Below are 22,470 nucleotides of genomic sequence, written 5' to 3'. Positions count from 1 at the left end.
TGTTTTTGCTCCTTCCCATACAATGTTCCCTCTTCCTGGGTGGAAGTATGTATTAGTCAGTGTGGGCTGCTATGACAGAATATCATAAGCTGAGTGGTTTAAAGAACAGAAATTTTAAATCTAAGATCAGAGTATCAGCATGGCTGGGTTCTGTTGAGAGGCCCCTTCTGGCTGGCAGATGCCATCTTCTTTCTGTGTCCTCACACAGGGCAGTGAGAGGTTGGGGAAGGAGGGAAGGGAGGCAGGGAGGGAAGGAAGGAGAAGGGAGATTTTTGTCTCTTCTTATAAGGCCACAGTCCTATGATATTAGAGCTCCACCCTATGACTTCATTTACTCTTAACTTCCTCCTAAAGATGCGAAGAACCGACTCATTGGAAAAGACCCTGATGCTGGGAAAGATTGAAGGCAGGAGGAGAAGGGGGCGACAGAGGATGAGATGGATGGATGGCATGACCGACGCGATGGACATGAGTTTAAGTAAGCTCCAGGAGTTGGTGATGGACAGGGAGGCCTGGCGTGCTGCAGTCCAAAGAGGCAGACATGACTGAGTCACTGAACTGAACTGAAAGATGCTCTCTCCAGATATATTCACATTAAGGGTTAAGATCTCAATGCATGAATTTGGGGAGGACACAATTCAGTCCACAGTAGGACTGAGGATTTTGCTTTCAGCACAGAAGTTAAGAGTGGGGACCCTGTGCCAGACCACCTGGCTTTGAATCCTTCTGCCATTTAGTCTCTGAGTGACTCTGAGCAGGTTATTTAATCTGTATCTTAGTTTCCCTATGGCCGCAGTTTTCCAGAATGTAAGTGCATCAGAATCAGCTGGAGGGCTTATTAAAACACAAGTTACTGAAGCACACCCAGAGAACAGACCAGTGAATAGGTCGGGGTGGAAGGGGACTGAGAGCTTGCATTTCTTTCGAGGTCCATAGAGATGCTCTGCTGTTGCTGTTGGAGGCACCGCATCTAGAAAAACCACTTCCCTATAATAAAATGGGGTGAATATTAGCACCTACCTCCTAAGTTTGTCATCAGAATGATTGTGTGTGTGAAATTCACTCAGTCATTTCCAACTCTCTGCAACCCCATGGACTATAGCTTGCCAGGCTCCTCTGTTCATGGAATTTTCCAGGAAAGAATACTGGAGTAGGTAGCCATTCCCTTCTCCAAGGGGTATCTTCCTGACCCAGGGATTGAACCCAGGTCTCCTGCATTGCAGGCAGATTACTAAGGGAGGTAGCAGGTGGATGTGCCAGGGGTACTCAGAGGGATCCCCAGGTCTCAGGAAGGCGGCTCTGGGAGCCCAGGTCTATGGCTTGAGGCCAGGAAGCCTTGAACATGGGCCTGTTTGGTCAGGATGCATGTCCTCCCCAGGAGACACCCCTGCTCCCGCAATGTTCTCCAGGTCTGTCCATGAGAGCCAGTAAGGCTGGTCCCCCACAGAGCAGGGATCCAGTGCCCGCACACATGTGGCCTTGGAGATGTGTGCAGAACTGGCATTCTGAGGCACCAGAGAAGCCCAAACATAAGTTGTTCAGAGCAGTGACTGGTTATGCTAATTGCCCAATGAATGCTAGTTATAATTATTCTGTCTGGCAAAATTGTACATGTTTCTCATCACTCAGTTTCTGCTTCACACTTGCGGAAAAGCTTTCCTGATATTCCCTGGTAGAATGTGTAGTCTTACACCTGTAGCCTCTGGCCCTCATTATAGAACTTATCACATGGAATCGTAACTATTTACAACTTACACGAAAGTCTACGTCTTCCACGGACTGAACTGCTTAAGGATAGGAATTTTGTACTATTTACCTTTGATTTCCCAGAATATGCATGACACAGAGCAGCTGCCCAGTGAATATATTTTTAATTGAAGAAATTGATGCCGAGTCCCGTGCATCTGTGATAATCTATGCAGGGTTGCCTGGACTCTGTAAGAATGGCTGTCTGGTTATCATTCAGGTTTTCCCCTCAATTCTAACACAGGAGACTTCCTCTTTTGACAGGGGTTCTCAAGTATGGCAACATATTAGAAGCACCTTTTAAACCATGGTGCTACTTGAGCCCCTCCCCAGACGAAGCAGTGCAGAATCTCTGGGTGGAGGGCCTGGGCACCGGTAAAGCGTCAGAGTTCATCAGGTGATTCTAATGAATAGCCTGAGTTGGAAACAAACAAGCTGGGAGAATGCAATCTACTAAAATGCGCATTTCATTCACCATTATCAGTCTTCTACTCCTGACCATAAATTTCTTTCTCTTATCCCAATATAAATTGCCAGCTTTGAACAGTTTTGAAAAGGGGTAAATAGAGAAATTAGCATTTGTAGAGCACTTTACAGTTTTCAAAGCACTTTCATACTCGGTGTGTCATCAAAATCTTAAAATAACCCAGTGAGGAAGGTATCATTATTCTTTACAAATGCTTTGAGGCAACAGCCTGGAGAGGGGGGTACACACCAAACCCTTTTAAAAGAAGCAACAAATCAGCAAAATGCCATCTGCCAGGGTTTTTTTTTTTTTTTTTTTTGCTCTTGGCCGATCTGCTATTAACAATGCTACCTATAAGCCATCTTTGCTGCTCATCTAGGACTTGGATTCCAAACATTTTTCTCCACTTGGCATTGGAGACACTTCGTTCCATGGCTGGACAGTGATGTCTGCTCTGCCCCTTGGCAACCCTAAGCTGGCATGGCTCTCTCCTAGGTGCTTTTCATGGATTAACCTCATCCCCTGCTTAAACAGGTGATGGTTTGACTTCACTCTGCCCATAGTCAGCAACTCACAATTTCCCCAATAGTATGATTAAAGAAACTTCAGTTGAGAGCAGTTCAATGACTTGCTTAGACAAAGTCAGTGAGGGAAGGATCAGGATTCAAACCCAGATCAATCAGGAAACAACTGAGGAGGACTCAGTGCTTTGAGGGAAGGAGTGGGCACAGAAGAGGAGAGGATGTGGCAAGGGAGGAGAAGGCGCTGGACACCTGCTTCATCCTATGCAAGTCTGCCCAGGGCCACATCTGAGAATGTGGGCCTAAGACTAAACTATAAATGAATAACAATACTAGTTTTAAATGGGTGACAGAGGTCAAAAGGTTAAAAGAGAATATGTCAATTAGTTGTCACCCAGCATAATTAAGCTTCCTTCATAGCTCAGTTGGTAAAGAATCCACCTGCGATGCAGGAGACCTCGGTTCAATCCCTGGGTCGGGAAGATCCTCTGGAGAAAGAAACGGCAACACACTCCAGTATTCTTGCCTGGAGAATCCCATGGACGGAGGAGCCTAACGGGCTACAGTCCATAGGGTCGCAAAGAGTCAGACACAACTGAGCGATTGAGCACATAGCATAATTAAGGATTCATTATTAAGCAGTAAATCTAACTCTATTGGATGCTTATTTTGATATAGTTAAGTGCTTAAATTAGAAAATACTATCAGCATAGAAATAAACATAGCACAGAGATGGGGCAAATACAGAAAGAAAAAAGTCATCGTGGTACATCGGCCACACTTTTCTTCACCTAGGAATCGAGAATAGGGTAAAAACAGGGAAAGTAGCAATAAATCTATCCACTGATTGATAGATAATGAAGAAATACTACAAATGTGTAGTAAAGCTATTTTTAAAGGTGATACTTGCAGGATACTTTGGAAGATTGTAAGTTTGGAGAATAAATGTGATAATTCTCTATTGTATTAGGGAAGTGTTTAAATATATGTAATGAAAAATAATGACAGTGTCAGACTGAGTATCCTACACTGCATTCAAGAGCCTCGAGTGGCCCATGAACTAAGTTGGTGGGTTATGTTAGGGCTTAAAAGAGGCAAAAAAGAAAAATATTGGAGAGCACCCGTCCTTGTAAAGGTGAGTGTGGTTTCGTGACCTGTTGGAATCAGTGTTGTGTATGCATGTGCACTGTCAGCAGCTGAAGTTCGTACAGAACAGTCAAAAAGCATGAAAACTAATGATATATATAAATATTTAAAGATATGAAATAGTTTAAAAAATAAGATAAAACGGCAACAATATTCTGGGAGGTGGGTCATAGAGGATCCTGCTGTGATGTATGTCAGAGAGTGTTTTGCCTATGTTCTCCTCTAGGAGTTTTATAGTTTCTGGTCTTACGTTGAGATCTTTAATCCATTTTGAGTTTATTTTTGTGTATGGTGTTAGAAAGTGTTCTAGTTTCATTCTTTTACAAGTGGTTGACCAGATTTCCCAGCACCACTTGTTAAAGAGATTGTCTTTAATCCATTGTATATTCTTGCCTCCTTTGTCAAAGATAAGGTGTCCATATGTGCGTGGATTTATCTCTGGGCTTTCTATTTTGTTCCATTGATCTATATTTCTGTCTTTGTGCCAGTACCATACTGTCTTGATAACTGTGGCTTTGTAGTAGAGCCTGAAGTCAGGTAGGTTGATTCCTCCAGTTCCATTCTTCTTTCTCAAGATCGCTTTGGCTATTCAAGGTTTTTTGTTTTTCCATACAAATTGTGAAATTATTTGTTCTAGCTCTGTGAAGAATGCTGTTGGTAGCTTGATAGGGATTGCATTGAATCTATAGATTGCTTTGGGTAGTATACTCATTTTCACTACATTGATTCTTCCAATCCATGAACATGGTATATTTCTCCATCTGTTAGTGTCCTCTTTGATTTCTTTCACCAGTGTTTTATAGTTTTCTATATATAGGTCTTTAGATTCTTTAGGTAGATATATTCCTAAGTATTTTATTCTTTCCGTTGCAATGGTGAATGGAATTGTTTCCTTAATTTCTCTTTCTGTTTTCTCATTATTAGTGTATAGGAATGCAAGGGATTTCTGTGTGTTGATTTTATATCCTGCAACTTTGCTATAGTCATTGATTAGTTCTAGTAATTTTCTGGAGGAGTCTTTAGGGTTTTCTATGTAGAGGATCATGTCATTTGCAAATAGTGAGAGCTTTACTTCTTCTTTTCCAATTTGGATTCCTTTTATTTCTTTTTCTGCTCTGATTGCTGTGGCCAAAACTTCCAAAACTATGCTGAATAGTAATGGTGAAAGTGGGCACCCTTGTCTTGTTCCTGACTTTGGAGGAAATGCTTTCAATTTTTCACCATTGAGGATAATGTTTGCTGTGGGTTTGTCATATATAGCTTTTATTATGTTGAGGTATGTTCTTCTATTCCTGCTTTCTGGAGAGTTTTGATCATAAATGGATGTTGAATTTTGTCAAAGGCTTTCTCTGCATCTATTGAGAGAATCATATGGTTTTTATTTTTCAATTTGTTAATGTGGTGTATTACCTAATTAACCTTAAAAGCTTCTGCACATCAAAGGAAACTATTAGCAAGGTGAAAAGACAGCCTTCAGAATGGGAGAAGATAATAGCAAATGAAGCAACTGACAAACAACTAATCTCGAGAATATACAAGCAACTCCTACAGCTCAACTCCAAAAAAATAAATGACCCAATCAAAAAATGGGCCAAAGAACTAAATAGACATTTCTCCAAAGAAGACATACAGATGGCTAACAAACACATGAAAAGATGCTCAACATCACTCATTATCAGAGAAATGCAAATCAAAACCGCTATGAGGTACCATTTCACACCAGTCAGAATGGCTGCGATCCAAAAGTCTACAAGTAATAAATGCTGGAGAGGGTGTGGAGAAAAGGGAACCCTCTTCCACTGTTGGTGGGAATGCAAACTAGTACAGCCACTATGGAGAACAGTGTGGAGATTCCTTAAAAAACTGGAAATAGACCTGCCTTATGATCCAGCAATCCCACTGCTGGGCATACACACTGAGGAAACCAGAAGGGAAAGAGACACCTATACCCCAATGTTCATCGCAGCACTGTTTATAATAGCCAGGACATGGAAGCCACCTAGATGTCCATCAGCAGATGAATGGATAAGAAAGCTATGGTACATATACACAATGGAGTATTACTCAGCCATTAAAAAGAATACATTTGAATCAGTTCTAATGAGGTGGATGAAACTGGAGCCTATTATACAGAGTGAAGTCAGCCAGAAAGAAAAACACCAATACAGTATACTAACGCATATATATGGAATTTAGAAAGATGGTAACAATAACCCTGTGTACGAGACAGCAAAAGAGACACTGATGTATAGAACAGTCTTATGGACTCTGTGGGAGAGGGAGAGGGTGGGAAGATTTGGGAGAATGGCATTGAAACATGTAAAATATCATGTATGAAACGAGTTGCCAGTCCAGGTTCGATGCATGATACTGGATGCTTGGGGCTGGTGCACTGGGACGACCCAGAGGGATGGTATGGGGAGGGAGGAGGGAGGAGGGTTCAGGATGGGGAACACATGTATACCTGTGGCAGATTCATTTTGATATTTGGCAAAACTAATACAATTATGTAAAGTTTAAAAAAAAATAGCTAAAATTAAAAAAAACAAAAACGGTAACAATAGTTTGCTAAACATGCTAGAATTTAACCATCTAAAATGAGTATTTAGCTCAACAGAGAAGGCAATGGCATCCCACTTCAGTACTCTTGCCTGGAAAATCCCATGGATGGAGGAGTCTGGTGGGCTGCAGTCGATGGAGTTGCGAAGAGTCAGACACGACTGAGTGCCTTCACTTTCACTTTTCACTTTCATGCATTGGAGAAGGAAATGGTAACCCACTCCAGTGTTCTTGCCTGGAGAATCCCAGGGACGGGGGAGCCTGGTGGGCTGCCGTCTCTGGAGTTGCACAGAGTCGGACATGACTGAAGTGACTTAGCAGCAGCAGCTCATCAAAGAAATCCCTTAAGTACACTGCTTTATTCCAGGGATGTGGCAATGACCCAAAACACTTTTGGAAGTGCTTCCAAAACCTGAAGCACATCCTTGTAAATATAATTAATGGTGGCAAATATTTGTCCTTTGAGGAAACATTTTATATTTAAATAAAAAGTCACTTAGAACCAAATATGATGAATAAAAAAGATGACAATGAAGATGAATGGGATATGTTCAGAAAAACCCTGGGCTGTAACCTCAGTAACAGTGAGAATGTCATTTCTAAATTTTATACCTTCAGGTTCTGCCATATTGCTTTACGATAACTGACCGAAAGGTGTTTGATGAAACAGTGAACAAATAAACTAGAAAATACTTTGGTATGGGGCCCAAATGTGATATTTTTAAAAGGATATCCAAGATGTTCTAATTTAGTGATGAGCCTTTCAAGGGAATCAGAGGCTGTTTGAGGGTAAATCAGATTGAGGAATACAGTTCTTGATGCATTGACATATGCTGTATTCACATCCAGGCGTGCTCACACATACTCATAACTTACCTTTTCTATCCATATGCAAATATGTACAAGACATTCCTATATGTATGGAAAGAAAGTTAAATCTTCTTAGTCATGGGTAGCTGTTCAGGAGAGAGGGAAAAATGAAGGCTTATTAAAATCAAAAGGGGATAGAAGCAGATTTGATACACTAAGTGGTTAGACGCAAGATTCTGCCTGCAAATTGAGAATGTATCTTACCCCTATTGCCTGATATCAGGCAAATAATTATTTCTCAACTCTTTTGTGATCCAGTCCTGGATAGCCTGGTGAGGTGGAATTGGACATAGCACAGTGTCCTCAATCTCGACCTAGATTCTCAAAAACATATTAGGGGAAAGAACCCCATTATCTATCCTCTTTGAATTGTGGATGACAAAACAGAGGCAAAATAAAATATCCTGTTTATGGAAAGAAGCAGGACTAAGTCATATGATAGAGAGATTTTTAGGGCATCAAGAAGAGTAGAAAATTTGTTTTCTACAAGTTACCACAAAAATGCTAATTGAGAAAACAGAAAAACAAAAACAACCCTCCCATGTGTCTTCTGTTGAATAACAACGGGATATTCCTTTCTGCATGGTCCAAATAATTAAGATACACAACTAAATATCTCATAAGCATCACTATATTCTTTACATGTCAATGTCTGTCTAGGCCAAACACCAGCATTTCTATTGCAATAGCAGTATGGAAAAATCTAGGGTCATATCCTGGGAAGGGTGGGATCTGGGTTCTAGTTGCAGTTTTTATCCATAATTAGCTCTGTGACCTTGAACAAGATACTCCCCTGAGTTTTTGTAGCCTCCTGAATAATAGGGTGATTGGAGTGGATAGTAGCTGATTCTCCTTTCAGGATTGGCAGGCTAATATTTGTTAAACACAGTTTCATCATGTGATAGGAAAGACATGCATGCAATTCATTCTATAACTTCCTCAAGAATGTCTGCTGAAAAGACCTTGCCTTTGTAGAGGGCACATGATGGACCTGGCCAGGTTCTCACTGTTATATTCTACCTGAGGGATGTTTTAGTGGCCTGGCTCAAGTTCAAGAAAGCACACTCTTTCATCTCCCTCCCCATGCAAAGAGAGACTGATAAAGCTTTTGTTAAACTGCCCAACAAAGAGGAAACTACGAATTTCATGCAATTATATGGTTCCTGAAGTTTCTTCTAATTGAATTATCATAGGCGCCTGGTGGGCATTCCTGGCCACGTCCCCTATAATTCCATTAGTATTCTTTCTGTGGATCCTATAAATGCCATTAACATAAGGCAGATATTTGCTTTCAATAAGATAACACAGATGATTTTGTCTAATTGTCTCTCTAATCTCTCCCCCTCACAGCCCATGTAATCCCTTGCAATTGTTCAAATCCAGCCATTTGTTATTGTTGATCAAAACTGCTTTGGAAACATGACAGTTACTGAGGAGGTCTGGCCCCTTCGCTTCACACATCACAGGTTCTTGTCTTCCAGGTGGGTGAAATGAACAACTTGTACTGAGATCCATACTTTGAAACCTACGGGGAGGAAGGAAAAGGGTGGCCAGAACCTGCCCCAGTCCTCACTGCACTGCATCTGAACACAAGACTGATCTTGTGAAGAGATTATACTTCACAGACTAGGCGGGTTTCTTCTCCCGAGATTCTTCTGTCTCACATGGGCAGTGGTTGGCTATTTCTGGGAAGTTACATCTGCTGGAATGGGCTCACCATACAGCCTTTGCAGGCTGGCTCTTACCATTTCATCAAATCTTCATTATTCTTGGGCTATGCGGTCTTGGATATCCCTAAATCTAATTGGCTTTTAAGCTATTCAAAGTCTTCACTTGCTTACCTTATAGTTTCAGTTATCTGATTGCTTATTCATTTCTGATTATTGGCTGAGCAGGGTAAAACCTGATCTCTTTTGATCCTGATCTGATATCTTCATGGCTCCAGTGAGGTATCTCTAGGAAGGCTTGGGCAAAATAAGTATTTTTGTGAATTGCATTTATTCATGTCTGATCCACCACTATAAATAATCCAAAGTGGAGCATAAGGTGCAGCCACTGGTCAGTGGTAGTAATAAAAGCTGAAACTCAGGTGGACCAGGGACATGAGTGATGTTCTTAATAAGAGTAGAGCTTGGATAGCCTCATTTCCTCTCCACAAAGCAACACAGGCACAGACCCAGGCACTGCAGTAAGAGAAAAGAAAATGTTAGACTGAGTCTGGGACCAGACGGCTTTCACAGTGGGCCTCTCTAATCTCATGTCTATTTCTGCAAATCACTTCCCTCTTAGACTAATCCTTTGATAATTACCAGGCCCATCCATTCACAGCTGAAGTGGAGATCCATCAGTATACTGAGAGGCATGGTGATATATGCAGTGGGCTGTCAGTGAAAGAAGCCAAGTCTCTTGTCTCAGCTGCAAAAGGTTTACCCTTGCCATGTTAAAGAAGGTTCAAATCAGAACACTTAACTTTGCAAGACTGGTTGAGGAACCTCCATCAAAAATGAGAAGTAACGAGAGGAGATGAAGTTCGCAGGAGACCCCTATTATCTCAGCTCATAGCAGAGCAATTATTGGAATAATTGCTCTACTGTGAACATGAATCCCACACTTAAAGTTGTTTCCCCATTATTTTCATTATTCCAATTGATCGATGCCACTTCTAAAACTATTTGAAAGAAATATGGTCTTTCATTATAGGTCTTCTATTTTTTAATGTAAGATTAAACCATGATATGCATTAAAGAAAATATAAGAAGCACTAATTATGCTTCTTACCATAGAAAATAGACCTGATTTTTGTAAGGGTTATTCACTGTAAATCTGTTTGCTTCAAAATATACAGCTAGAGAACTGAAAATTTTTGGTGTTTCCAATTTGGGTTTCCTCTATACACATTAAAGGTGAAAGACACAGGAATCAAGTGAACCAGATGTAGAAAGGGGCCACCAGGCCATTAAGTCCTATGTCCCTAAGGACCACTGTAGTTTGTCCTCCTCAGAGTTTTAGCCAGTTTAGTTTGAAATGTCTTAAGCAGTTTATCACCCAGAGGAAAAGTTCTGGATAACAACAGTGTGCCATTAGAACACTTTCCTGATGACTGAAACCCTGGCTGTTCTTTAAAATGTAGCCCCAGAAATGCTCTAAGTGCAAATGTTCAATTAGAACATATTTTGATAGGGCTTCTTAGTAATGAGGTCCTTGGTTAGTAAATTACCACTCTGTGGCTAAAAGTCAATAGAGACATAGTTTCCTGGAGGAACAATGCTCTCTGGATACTGACACAGCCAGGGTCCTCTGCAATATGAAAGTGTTCAATATTTCTCTCAACTGTTGAGAGAAATACTTGGCTTATCAGCTTGGGATGACATAATAATAAGATCAGGGGCTTCCCAGGTGGCACAGTAGTAAAGAATCCACCTGTTAATACAGGAGATGCAGAAGACACAGGTTCAATCCCTGGGTCAGGAAGACCCCTGGAGGATGAAATGGTAACCCACTCCAGTACTCTTGCCTGGGAAATCCCATGGAGAGAGGAGCCTGGCGGGCTATAGCCCGTAGGGCTGCAAAGAATCAGACACAACTGAGCACAGCATCACAGCACAAAAATTAAAGCTAACATTTATCGGCCAGGCGACTGTGCTAAGTAAGCTCTGAATTATCTCATTAACTCCTCACCATAAGCCCTATGAAGGAGACACATATACATTTTCTATATGAGGATGCTTATATGTGTTAAGTGACTCACCCATGAGCCCAGAACTGAAACCAAAACTGTGACCCTAGAGTTCACTCCTAACCCTGTGTGTATCTCTTCACCTGGGTCTAAGTAGACAGACTGGTACCCAGGGCTTACTTCCGATCCTGTGAAACTGCCATCATTAGTGAAGAAGGAACCATCAGCTGGGTCCAGTTTGCCTATAGCTGCTTCACAGGGGATCCACATGCTTTTCTTGACTGACTCCCACCAGGGGAAGAAAGAGAGGAGAGAACAGGAGCCTGCCAACCTCGACAGATGGTGTGTAGGCTGTTTTGGAGATGAGAAGAGAGAGATTTTTGCTGGCTGACAAAGAACAAGGGAAAGAGATTGGAGGGAAGTGTGACATAAGCAGAAAGAGCTAAACTTGAAATATACGTGGAAGAGAAAAAGATTGAGGGATGGGGACTGATCTAGGAGACAGATGGGTAAATAGACTTGAAAGAACATTTTTTAAAATGCCACATAACTCCAATCTAGTGAGGAAAAGTGAGGGAGAACACACAGTTAGAAACGAGAGAAGCAAGCTTCTCTCCATAGTGTTTCTGCAGTTTCCCAGTGGAAAGACACAAAAGACTCCCCCTACAAGGAATTAAGGATCCAAATCTACGTCCAAAGAAAAACTTGCCCTAGTCACTCTAGTTTGGAGTTAGCCTCATGGAAGAACAGAAGCTCAAAACATCTTGAAGAAGCTTAGGATTATATCAGTTCCCATCCATTGTCAACTGAGTTCCAGAAAGAGGACAATAAGGTAAAATGGAATTTCTGTTCAGCTGAACCTCATGGATATATATCTATTACTAAGCTGCAAGGATCCTCTCAAATCTTGGCTGACAGACTACTGGTGGTGTGATCAGTGTCCCACATACTTGCCTTTCCTTTTCCCTCCCAAGCTAGCTTAAATTATTTATGCACATGACTTAACATTAAGATGGTTTATTCATGAGGTCGCCTTGGGAGACAGGAGATAGACAACCTGCTTTTGTGAGGGTCTCTCTGGAGAGTGGCAGCTGTAAAATGTGCTACTCCATCCAGCTCTATGAGGACAAAATATCTCAATGTAGAGCCCTCTGTTTAAAATAATGATCAATGTTGCATAGGTCCCAAGTTGAGAAGCATTTATATTGAAATAGCTGCTTGGAGAGAAAAAAAAAAAAAAGATTCCTCAGCACCAGACAGGGTAGGTCTGTGTTAAGGAGGACAGATCAGTACCTCTGACTGGTTGGATCTGCAAAAAGCCAGAAGGTAATTTACCATCCTGAAGGTAATTTACCTTTGTCGGCCATGGTTCTTCTCTGGAAGAGACCAGGGACAACCAAATGAATCATTCTGCCATCTCTCTATACCATTTACTGTGGCCAGGGGCTTGGCCAGAGGTAAGGCTGGCTTGGGCCCTATTCTGGGAGGTTTGGTTGCTAAAGAACCTGATTACTGAATAGACTTTGTTGACAAATTGTCTCACCAGTCAGATAACTCTGGAAGAAAATCCTGCTGATTGCATCATAAGAAAATCTTTTCTTTTTCAGGTATCTTTTTTTTCAGCTTTCTTAACAGCATCCTTTGGTCATTTGTTTGCCTTTTTGGAATTAAATCTAACTGGAACTACTGCTTTCAATTAAGATCACATAATGTATAACTGCAATTCTCAACATGCAGCAAGACTTTAAAATGTTTTGTCATAGTTAAAAATGCATTAAAGACATCAGTTGTGTTTCTCCCTCCTCCTATACCCTGACCTTTTCCACCTCCCTGAGAATTCTCTTGTGCTACAGATTTCCCTACAATTAACCTGTGCTTTGTCCTGAGTTAGCTTAATTGAAAACATCAAGCCAATAAAACCTAGAAAAGATGAGTGTTTTATAAAGATACAGGGGAAAGAGAAGGGTTTTATGTAAACCTATACACTTCAATTTCTGCTCTTAAAAAAAAAATGTATTCTCAGGAAGATAGGTGTGGGTTTATTTTCTACAAACAACCTACACATAGTACTGAGTAGGCAGCTCTGAACTAGCAGAGATGTAAAGTATAATGCATGCTCTAAGCAATCAAGGAGACTACCCGGGGATAAGACATGCATATTTCAGAAGCTAAGTGGTAATAAAAGAGTTAAATAGGTATCAAAGAGTTACTGGACAAAATATATTCATTTCCCATTGTGTGGAAATTTTTCCAGATATTCACAAGGCTCACTTCCTCACCTTCTTGCAGTCTTTCCTCAATGTCACCTCTTCATTGAGCCCCACCCTGACTATCCCACTTAATTTTGGAATGCTCCTGTGGTGGTCCAATCTTTCCTACTATAGTTTTCCCATAGTGCTTTCTATCTTCTAACAAAAAAACCCCCCAAAAAGCTCATTAATTTATTAGGATTTGGGTCCTTTTCTGTCTCTCCCACAAAAATATAAGTTCCATAAGGGGCAGGAATTTTAATTTTTGTCCACTTTGTTCACTGTTAAATCTTTAGCTCCTAGAAAGTGAACAGCACTTTGGAGAAACAATAAATATGTGTTATTTGTATTGCATGACCTTGAAGTTGAGTTAGATAGAATGAATATAAAACTAAAGAGTCATACACCATGATCTAGTGGGGTTTATCCCAGGGATGCAAGGATTTTTCAGTATCCACAAGTAAATCAGTATGATATACCTCATTAACAAATCGATGAATAAAAACCATATGGTTATCTCAATAGATGGATTAAAAGCTTTTGATAAAATTCAACATCCATTTATCAAAAATGGAAAGTGGGCATAGAGGGAACATTCCTCAACATAATAGAAGTCCTATATGACAAACCCACATCTAACATCACACTCAGCAGTAAAAAACTGAAAGCATTTTCTCTAAGATCAGGAACAAAACAAGGATGTTCACTCTCACCACTTTTATTCAACATAGTTTTGGGAGTCCTACCCATGGTAATCAGAGAAGAAAAATAAATTTTAAAATCCAAGTTGGAAAAGAAGTAAAATTGTCACTGTTAGTTGATGACATGATACTATACATAGAAAAATCCTCAAGATGCTACCAGAAAGTTACTAGAGCTTATCAATGAATGCAATAAAGTTTCAGGATACAAAATTAATATACAAAACATCTGCAGCATTTCTATACGCTAAGAACAAAAGCCCACGCACCACAACCAGGGATGCCTGGGCGCCGCAGCTGCTGAGCCCATGCACCGCAACTAGAGAAGCCCAAGCAACACAACGAAGATCCGACACAGCCAGAAGGGGGGAAAAGAAAGGGACCTAATTACATTTTAAAAGTGTTTACACAGCAAAGAAAACCATAAACAAAATGAAAAGACAATCCACATAACGGGAGAAAATATTTGTAAACAGTGTGACCCACAAGAGATTAATCTCCAAAATATACAAACAACTCATGCAGCTCAATACTAAAAAGCAACACAGTTGAAAGTGGGTAGAATTACCCTTCAATTAAAAAAAATACATTTATTTTTTAAAAATGTGGGCAGAAGATCTAAATAGACATTTCTTTAAAGAAGATATACAAATGGCCAAAAAGTACATGAAAAGATGCTCAACATCATTACTTATCAGAGAAATGCAAATCAAATCTACGATGATCTCACACCAGTCAGAATGGTAATCACTGAAAAGTCTACAAACCTCTCCAATAAATGCTGGAGAGGATGTGGAAAAAAGGAAAACCTTCTATACTGTTGGTGGGAATGTAAATTGGTACAGCCACTATGGAGAACAGGATGGATGTTCCTTAAAAAACTAAAAATAGAATTACCATATGGTCCATCAATCTCAATCCTGGGCAGATATCCAGAGAAAACCATACTTCAAAAAGATACATGAACCCCAAAGTTCAAAGCAGCACTATTTACAATATCTAAGCCATGGAAGCCAGCTAAATATCCATTGATGGATGAAAGGATAAAGAAAATGTGGTACATATATATAAAGAAATATTATTCAGCCATAAAAAGAATGAAATAATCACATTTCATTATGGATGGACCTAGAAATTTCATACTAAATGAAGTCAGAGGAAGACAAATATATGTGATATCGCTTATATGTGGAATCTAAAAAAACATGATAGAAATGAATTTATTTACAAAATAGAAACAGACTCACAGATTTTGAAAGCAAAATTATGGTTACCAAAGGGGAAATGTTAGTGGGGGAATGAATTAGGAGTTTGGGATTAACATATATACACTACTATATATAAAATAGGTAAGCAACAAAGACCTACTGTATAGCACAAGGAACTCTACACATATTCCATAGTAACCTAAATGGGAAAAGAATCTGAAAAAGAATAGATATATGTATAGATGAATCACTTTGCTGTACATTTGAAACTAATAAAACATTGTAAATCAACTATAATTCAATATGAAATTTAAAAAATAAATAGAAAGGAAGAATGGTTAGTTAATAGTACCTGCTGTAAGGAACTCAGAATGACACTAACAATCAAGATAAACACTAATAACAACAACAGTGATAGTTGTTATTTATGGAGCACTTATTTGGGGCCTGTCACTGTGCTAAGCTCATTATTTCATTTAATTTCCACAATAATCTTTTTTTTTTAATTTTATTTTATTTTTAAACTTTACAAAATTGTATTAGTTTTGCCAAATATCAAAATGAATCTGCCACAGGTATACATGTGTTCCCCATCCTGAACCCTCCTCCCTCCTCCCTCCCCATACCATCCCTCTGGGTCGTCCCAGTGCACTAGCCCCAAGCATCCAGTATCGTGCATCGAACCTGGACTGGCAACTCGTTTCATACATGATATTTTACATGTTTCAATAATCTTTTAAAATAGATATTTACTCCCTTATATTGGTAAGAAAACAAAGGCTCAGAAAATTTAAATCATCGGCCCCAGATAACATAGCAGGAAAGTGGCTACTGTGTTGGAGTTTCAGTACAAGACTCTTTCACCTCAGAATCCATGACTTTTCTATTGTTTTAATTATAGAACTTTTCCAAACATATATAAAATTAGAATCATGTTATGAAACCCTCTGTATTCACTGCTCATCTTCAACCAACAACCATAAATCCATAGCCAACCTGGTTGTCAGAGGTCATGATCTTAACCACTTACTATATGAAGAAACAAGTGAAACAGAAATTTGACTCCTTATGAGCAGAGTCTACACATGGGAGTGGTCAGGAAAGCCTCCAGAAGGTCCACTTTGGTTAAACTCCCCTCCTTTCCTTTCTCAACTCCTCCTCACCAGCTCATCATCCAGGCTTCATGTGAGGCCACAGGGGATCGACTACCCTGTCTCTTCTCTGTTCCTAATCCTGTGCTCAGGATTCGTGAGGCCTGATCCAAAGGAAAATTGAGTGAGCACTCATTAGGGTGAGTATATATGCTTAGGTTGGCAAGAAAGAACTTTCCACTAAGCCTCATTACACAGGGTTCAGAGTCCAGAGGAACAAGTTGAAGAAAGGAGACCCTTGAAGTACCCAAGGACTAAGACCAGGTATCACTTTGGGGTGCTGGTGGCTGATGGTGATCCTGGAGGGACCATCAGCATTTTGGGGCTAAGAGGTGGGTACACAATACTATGGCTGGACACAACAGACTTAGGAAGTCATAGAACTTGGGTATAAAAGGGGTGCTGGGAAGGCTTACTTCCTAAAGATGCTGATGTAATTTTGAGCAGCTCTTTCTAATGGGAGAGCAAGTCCACAGAGGTCCCGGCTGCTGTCTTTCTTCCCCTGACTTCTCCAAGTGGTTGAGAGGAAGAATCAGGAATTTATGTTCAGTTCAGTTCAGTCGCTCAGTTGGGTCCAACTCTTTGCAACCCCATGAATCGCAGCACACCAGGCCTCCCTGTCCATCACCAACTCCCAGAGTTCACTCAGACTCACGTCCATCGAGTGGGTGATGCCATCCAGCCATCTCATCCTCTGTCATCCCCTTCTCCTCCTCTCCCCAATCCCTCCCAGCATCAGAGTCTTTTCCAATGAGTCAACTCTTCACATGAGGTGGCCAAAGTACTGGAGTTTCAGCTTTAGCATCATTCCTTCCAAAGAACACCCAGGACTGATCTCCTTTAGGATGGACTGGTTGGATCTCCTTGCAGTCCAAGGGACTCTCAAGAGTCTTCTCCAACACCACAGTTCAAAAGCATCAATTCTTCAGTGCTCCGCCTTCTTCACAGTCCAACTCTCACATCCATACACGACCACTGCAAAAACCATAGCCTTGACTAGATGGACCTTTGTTGGCAAAGTAATGTCTCTGCTTTTGAATATGCTATCTAGGTTGGTCATAACTTTCCTTCCAAGGAGTGTCTTTTAATTTCATGGCTGCAGTCACCATCTGCAGTGATTTTGGAGCCCAGAAAAATAAAGTCTGACACTGTTTCCACTGTTTCCCCATCTATTTCCCATGAAGTGATGGGACCAGATGCCATGATCTTCGTTTTCTGAATGTTGAGCTTTAAGCCAACTTTTTCAGTCTCCACTTTCACTTTCATCAAGAGGCTTTTTAGTTCCTCTTCACTTTCTGCCATAAGGGTGGTGTCATCTGCATATCTGAGGTTATTGATATTTCTCCCAGCAATCTTGATTCCAGCTTGTGTTAGACAGACCTAACTTGAATGTATGTTAGACAGACCTAACTTGGGATCATACCCTGCCTCTCGTACTTATGTGACCTCAAACCAATAAAAAAAAAACTTGCCTAAATCCCAGCTTCCTGATCTAAAGGGGCAGCTTGTATAGTGCATATTTTAGGTGTCTAACATGATGCCAAACTCCGATCCTTTGGCCACCTGTTGTGAAGAACTGATTCTTTGGAAAAGACCCTGATGATGGGAAAGATTGAATGCAGGAGGAGAAGGGGACGACAGAGGATAACATGGTTGGATGGCATCACTGACTTGATGGACAGGAGTTAGAGCAAGCTCTGGGAGTTGGTGAAGGACAAGGAAGCCTAGCATGCTGCAGTCCATGGGGTCACAAAGAGTCAGACACGACTGAGCGACTTAACTGAAATGTTGCCTGGAACACGTTAATTCTCTGGGAATTGTTCTCCCTTTCTGTCACGTGACACTTTAGCATTCATTAATGAAGACAGCGTGGAGATCCCTGGTGAAATGTGCCTATAACTGATATTATTCATATTTTTACAAAGAAGGAAACTGAAGTAACAAGGAATCCTGATTGGATTGTAAGTTCCAGTGACCCACAGCCCACCCGCATTTTGGAAGAGAGCCAGGATCTTGAACCCAATTCCCTCTCACTTCTTAATTCTTTCTCACTCACCAGGGTCACAACTCTGACTTTCTGTTATGTCCACATTAACACCTTTGAAGGCACTGACCCGTTTTCAGTGTTCTCCTACTATACCATGTCATCCTCAGGCTGTAATAGTACAGGAGCAAGAAACTGCACATCTTCCCTGTCCACAAGCACTGTAAGCCTGAGTGCTCAGTTGCTAAGTAATGTCCACTCTTTGTGATCCCATGGACTGTAGTCCACCAGGGCCCTCTGTCCATGGGATTTCTCAGGCAAGAATACTGTAGTGGGTTGCCATTTCCTCCTCCAGGGGGATCTTCCTGACCCAGAGATCGAACCCACATCTCCTGCATTGGCAGACAGATTCTTTACCACTGAGTCACCTGGAAAGCCCCAAGTACGGTGTTTATGTCTATAAATACATGTACACACACAGACACACAACGTACGTATAGATGTATACACACAGTGTATGTATATATATCATATATATGTGTGCTCAGTCACTACAGTTGTGTCCAACTCTTTGCAACTCGATGGACTGTAGCCCACCAGGCTCCTCTGTCTGTGGAATTCTCCAGGCAAAAATACTGGAGTGGGTTGCCATTCCTTCTCCAATATCATTTCTAACTATCTATACACACATATATAATATATACATATATTGCTTATAGCAATGCGGTATCATTAGTCTCTCTTCTTCTTTCTTTCTGTTAATATTAGAACCAAGGGCCAAGGTGTTGTAACTTGCCAAAAGCCAGTGTTGGAATTGTGTCATCCAGCCAGCCCACCTTGGCCCTTCAGGGGTACTTCTCATGCTCAGGAACAATGAGGGAGTTGAGAGTAGGGTAGAGACACAAGGGCCAAGCTATTGCATTCCATACCAAGGTGTCAGCAGGATGGTCAGATCTTCAACTCAGTCTGACATTCTGTAGGCACAAAATTCTACACCTAATTGCTCTCCATGAATCATCATTGTCAGGTTGTTTTGCTAAGCATATTTTGTGTTTAAGTACAGCAAAATCTTTCAGAGGTTCAGGCGGTCATTATAATAAATTCTCTGATGAATAGGGGTAATGATCATAGGCCCTCATATATAGGAGAGAATCCTCAGGGACTGAGGCAGCATGGCTCCTGAACAGGCTATGTCTGCTGGAGCTGTTGTTCCTCCCAGAAATAAATTTCCAGAGCCTCATTACTGGAGGAGAGGCTGGCTGATAGAGTGGATAACAGGGTAGGCTCTAGAGGCAGATTGCCTGGGTTCAAATCCCACTCCACCACTTTCAAACTCTGGGATCTTGAGCACATTATTAGCCTCTCAGTATGCCAGTTTCATCCTCCATGAATGGAGATAATAAAAATATCTGATTCATGGCTTGTTCTGAGAAGTAAATGAGTCAGTGCATATTAAAAACAAAATGTAGAGTCATGCCTGGGAAATAGTAAATGCTTAACAAATAATGGCTATTATACCAAACACATCTCCAGACTATGAGATATCCCCCACGTTTAGTGATTCCCTCAACTCCACACTCAACTTTGTTCATTCTCTCCTTGAGGAGTTTAATTTGTAGTTAAGCTGGGCTGCAATATCACCCTTTCCCAGCAGGTATCAGTCACCCCCTCGTGGCAATGTTCTCCATACCAAATTCGTCACAATAAGCTTTTAGCAATAAAATAAGCTTAACATCCAGACATTGGAGAAGGCAATGGCAACCCACTCCAGTACTCTTGCCTGGAAAATCCCATGGACGGAGGAGTCTGGTAGGCTGCAGTCCATGGGGTCGCTAAGAGTCAGACATGTACTGGAAATATTTGGTTAAACAAAACTGAAACCATTTCTTTATTGCAGAACTTTTCAGAACATCTAACATGTTACATATATTGTAAACCTATAATCGTGAAGGAGGGGATGGGCATAAGAGGGGAAGAATACTGTGTTCCCCAACTTTTCCAAGCCCAGACCTTTTCTTCTATATGACATTCACTCATTGCTTAAGGGACATTAATGTTCTACCAAACTGAGTTGGATAACACTTCGTCTATGTGTGCTAAGTCACTTCAGTCGTGTCCAGCTATTTGCGACCCCATGGACTGTAGCCCACTAGGCTCCTCTGTCCATGGGATTCTCCAGGCGAGAGTACTGGAGTGGGTTGCCATGCCCTCCCTTGCCTCAAAGGGTAGTTTTTATATCATCTGGTTGTTAAAAATGCAGCTTTCTGAATTTCACACAAGCCCTACAGAATCAGACTCTGAAGGAAGGGCTGAAGATTCTGCATTTTAACAAGCTCCCCAGGTGCACATTAAATTTTGAGAACGACGACCTTAAAGAAAACACAGCCCTAATTTTGGAATTCTATACATCTGAAATCTTGAATACTAAATTTTCCTTAATAGGAAAAATACTCATTAACTTCCCAGAAGCCCCTATTTTAATAAAAAGTAGGTACAGTGGGATAACTAGTGAGGTTTGTCTGTTGGTTTAATTGCATAAACAGTAAAGGTTTTCCCTGTGCTCGGTGTTGTGCCAAGGAGCTGGAGATACAATGCCCAGACCCTGCCTTCAAGGTGTTTACAGTCTATAATTATGAAGGGAACTGGGGACGCTTAGGGCCCCCCAGGTGGTGTTAGTGGTAAAGAACCCACCTGCCAATGCAGGAGATGTAAGAGACAAGGGTTTGCTCCCTGGGTTGGGAAGATTCCCTGGAGGAGGGCATGGCAACCTACTCTAGTATTCTTGCCTGGAGAATCCTGTGGACAGAGGAGTGTGGCGAGCAATAGTTCATAGGGTTGCACAGAGTCAGACACAACTGAAGCAACTTAGCAGGCACACATGGAGACACTCAGCCTCCTGCCTCAAGTCACTGTAGAGCTTTGGCTGCAGTCACTCAGTAGCCAAGTTCACATAGGATTCAAGGGACTCATCCTAGCAATTAAAGTAGGGAGTATGCGCCTGTGCTCAGTCATGTCTGACTCTCTGTGACCCCACGGACTGTAGCCTGCCAGGCTCCCCTGTCCATGGGATTTCCCAGACAAGAATACCGGAGTGGGTTGCCATTTCCTACTCCAGGGATTCTTCCCGACCCAGGGATCAAACTCTTGTATCTCCTGCATTGGCAGGCAGATTCTTTACCACTGTACCACCTGGGAAGCTTCAAGTAGGGAGAAAAAGAATTAATTTCTCTCTTAAATGGCTCAGTCACAAATGAAGATTGGGAGGAGGGTCTGTTTTTGATATCCTGGGGGAAAATGGAGTAGGAAACAGAACAAAGAACGCAAATGAAGTAAATGATGAGAGTGGGAAGTAATGGGCAAGGAAACCTAATAGGGAGATGAGTTTGGGGAAGGAAAAAACAAACAAACAAACAAAAAAAAAAACCCCTGCTGACTCTGTTCAGTTTAAGGTGAGAAATAACAGGAATAGAATGTCAAATTGCTGAGTCCTGCAGACCTAAACCATAAGCCTTCTCTGAGCTGTTCAGCTTTTTCCCTCTATAGTCGCTAAATAAATATTGCCTAAAAATAAAGAAAAAAAAATACAAAGGCTTTTTTTTTTTGAGTCAAACAGAATGCATATCCTGAGACTATAATGGGGTCGGGTATCTGGCTGACCTACACAGGCATGAATGTGGAGCAGGTCAATAGAGGGCTTATCTCTGTTTTAAACTTTTCATAATCACTCCTAAATTCATGTGTTATTTTTAGAGCATTTTATTTTCATATGTAGTCTCTTTGCCCTAACTAGCAATAAATGAAAATATATGGAATTTCCCTTTCAGTGTGGTTTATGCAGAACTATAAACCAGAGGATCAGATGATTCTAAAGAACATCCTAAGTAGTATTTGAAATCCAAAAATCATATACGTGTACAACAGGAGAACTGAGCAGGCAAAGCTCAGGAGTTTCCCCAAATCAGGGCAGCTCAACAATTCAGTGTCCTTTGCACTATTCTCCTCGTTTATCCAGGTGATATCTTTATAATAAGCTGTTCCCTCTCTTGCACATGAAGCTTGCTATATTGGTAGGTTCCTAAGTCTCTTCCTACTCCTGTCATCACAACAGTGTCTGTGTCCCCAGCTCAGTCATAGGTATCTTTATGATCAAATATCTGACTCCAGCACCTGAAGCCACAGTGAGTCCATTTTCC

The 22,470-nt window shown here is 41.1% G+C and overlaps 1 protein-coding gene across 2 annotated transcripts in view; it reads right to left on the bottom strand.

Moving 5' to 3' along the window:
• The window catches only part of BRINP2 (BMP/retinoic acid inducible neural specific 2), a 153,460-nt gene that overhangs the window by 115,964 nt on the left and 15,026 nt on the right, over window positions 1–22,470 (bottom strand). The gene's annotated exons all lie outside the window — the stretch shown is intronic.

The sequence above is a fragment of the Bubalus kerabau genome, chromosome 5 (genome assembly GCF_029407905.1).
Source record: "Bubalus kerabau isolate K-KA32 ecotype Philippines breed swamp buffalo chromosome 5, PCC_UOA_SB_1v2, whole genome shotgun sequence".
In the NCBI taxonomy this organism is placed as follows: Eukaryota; Metazoa; Chordata; class Mammalia; order Artiodactyla; family Bovidae; genus Bubalus; species Bubalus kerabau.
The sequence above is the reverse complement of the archived record's forward strand: the minus strand, read 5'-3'. Positions and strand labels throughout refer to the sequence as shown.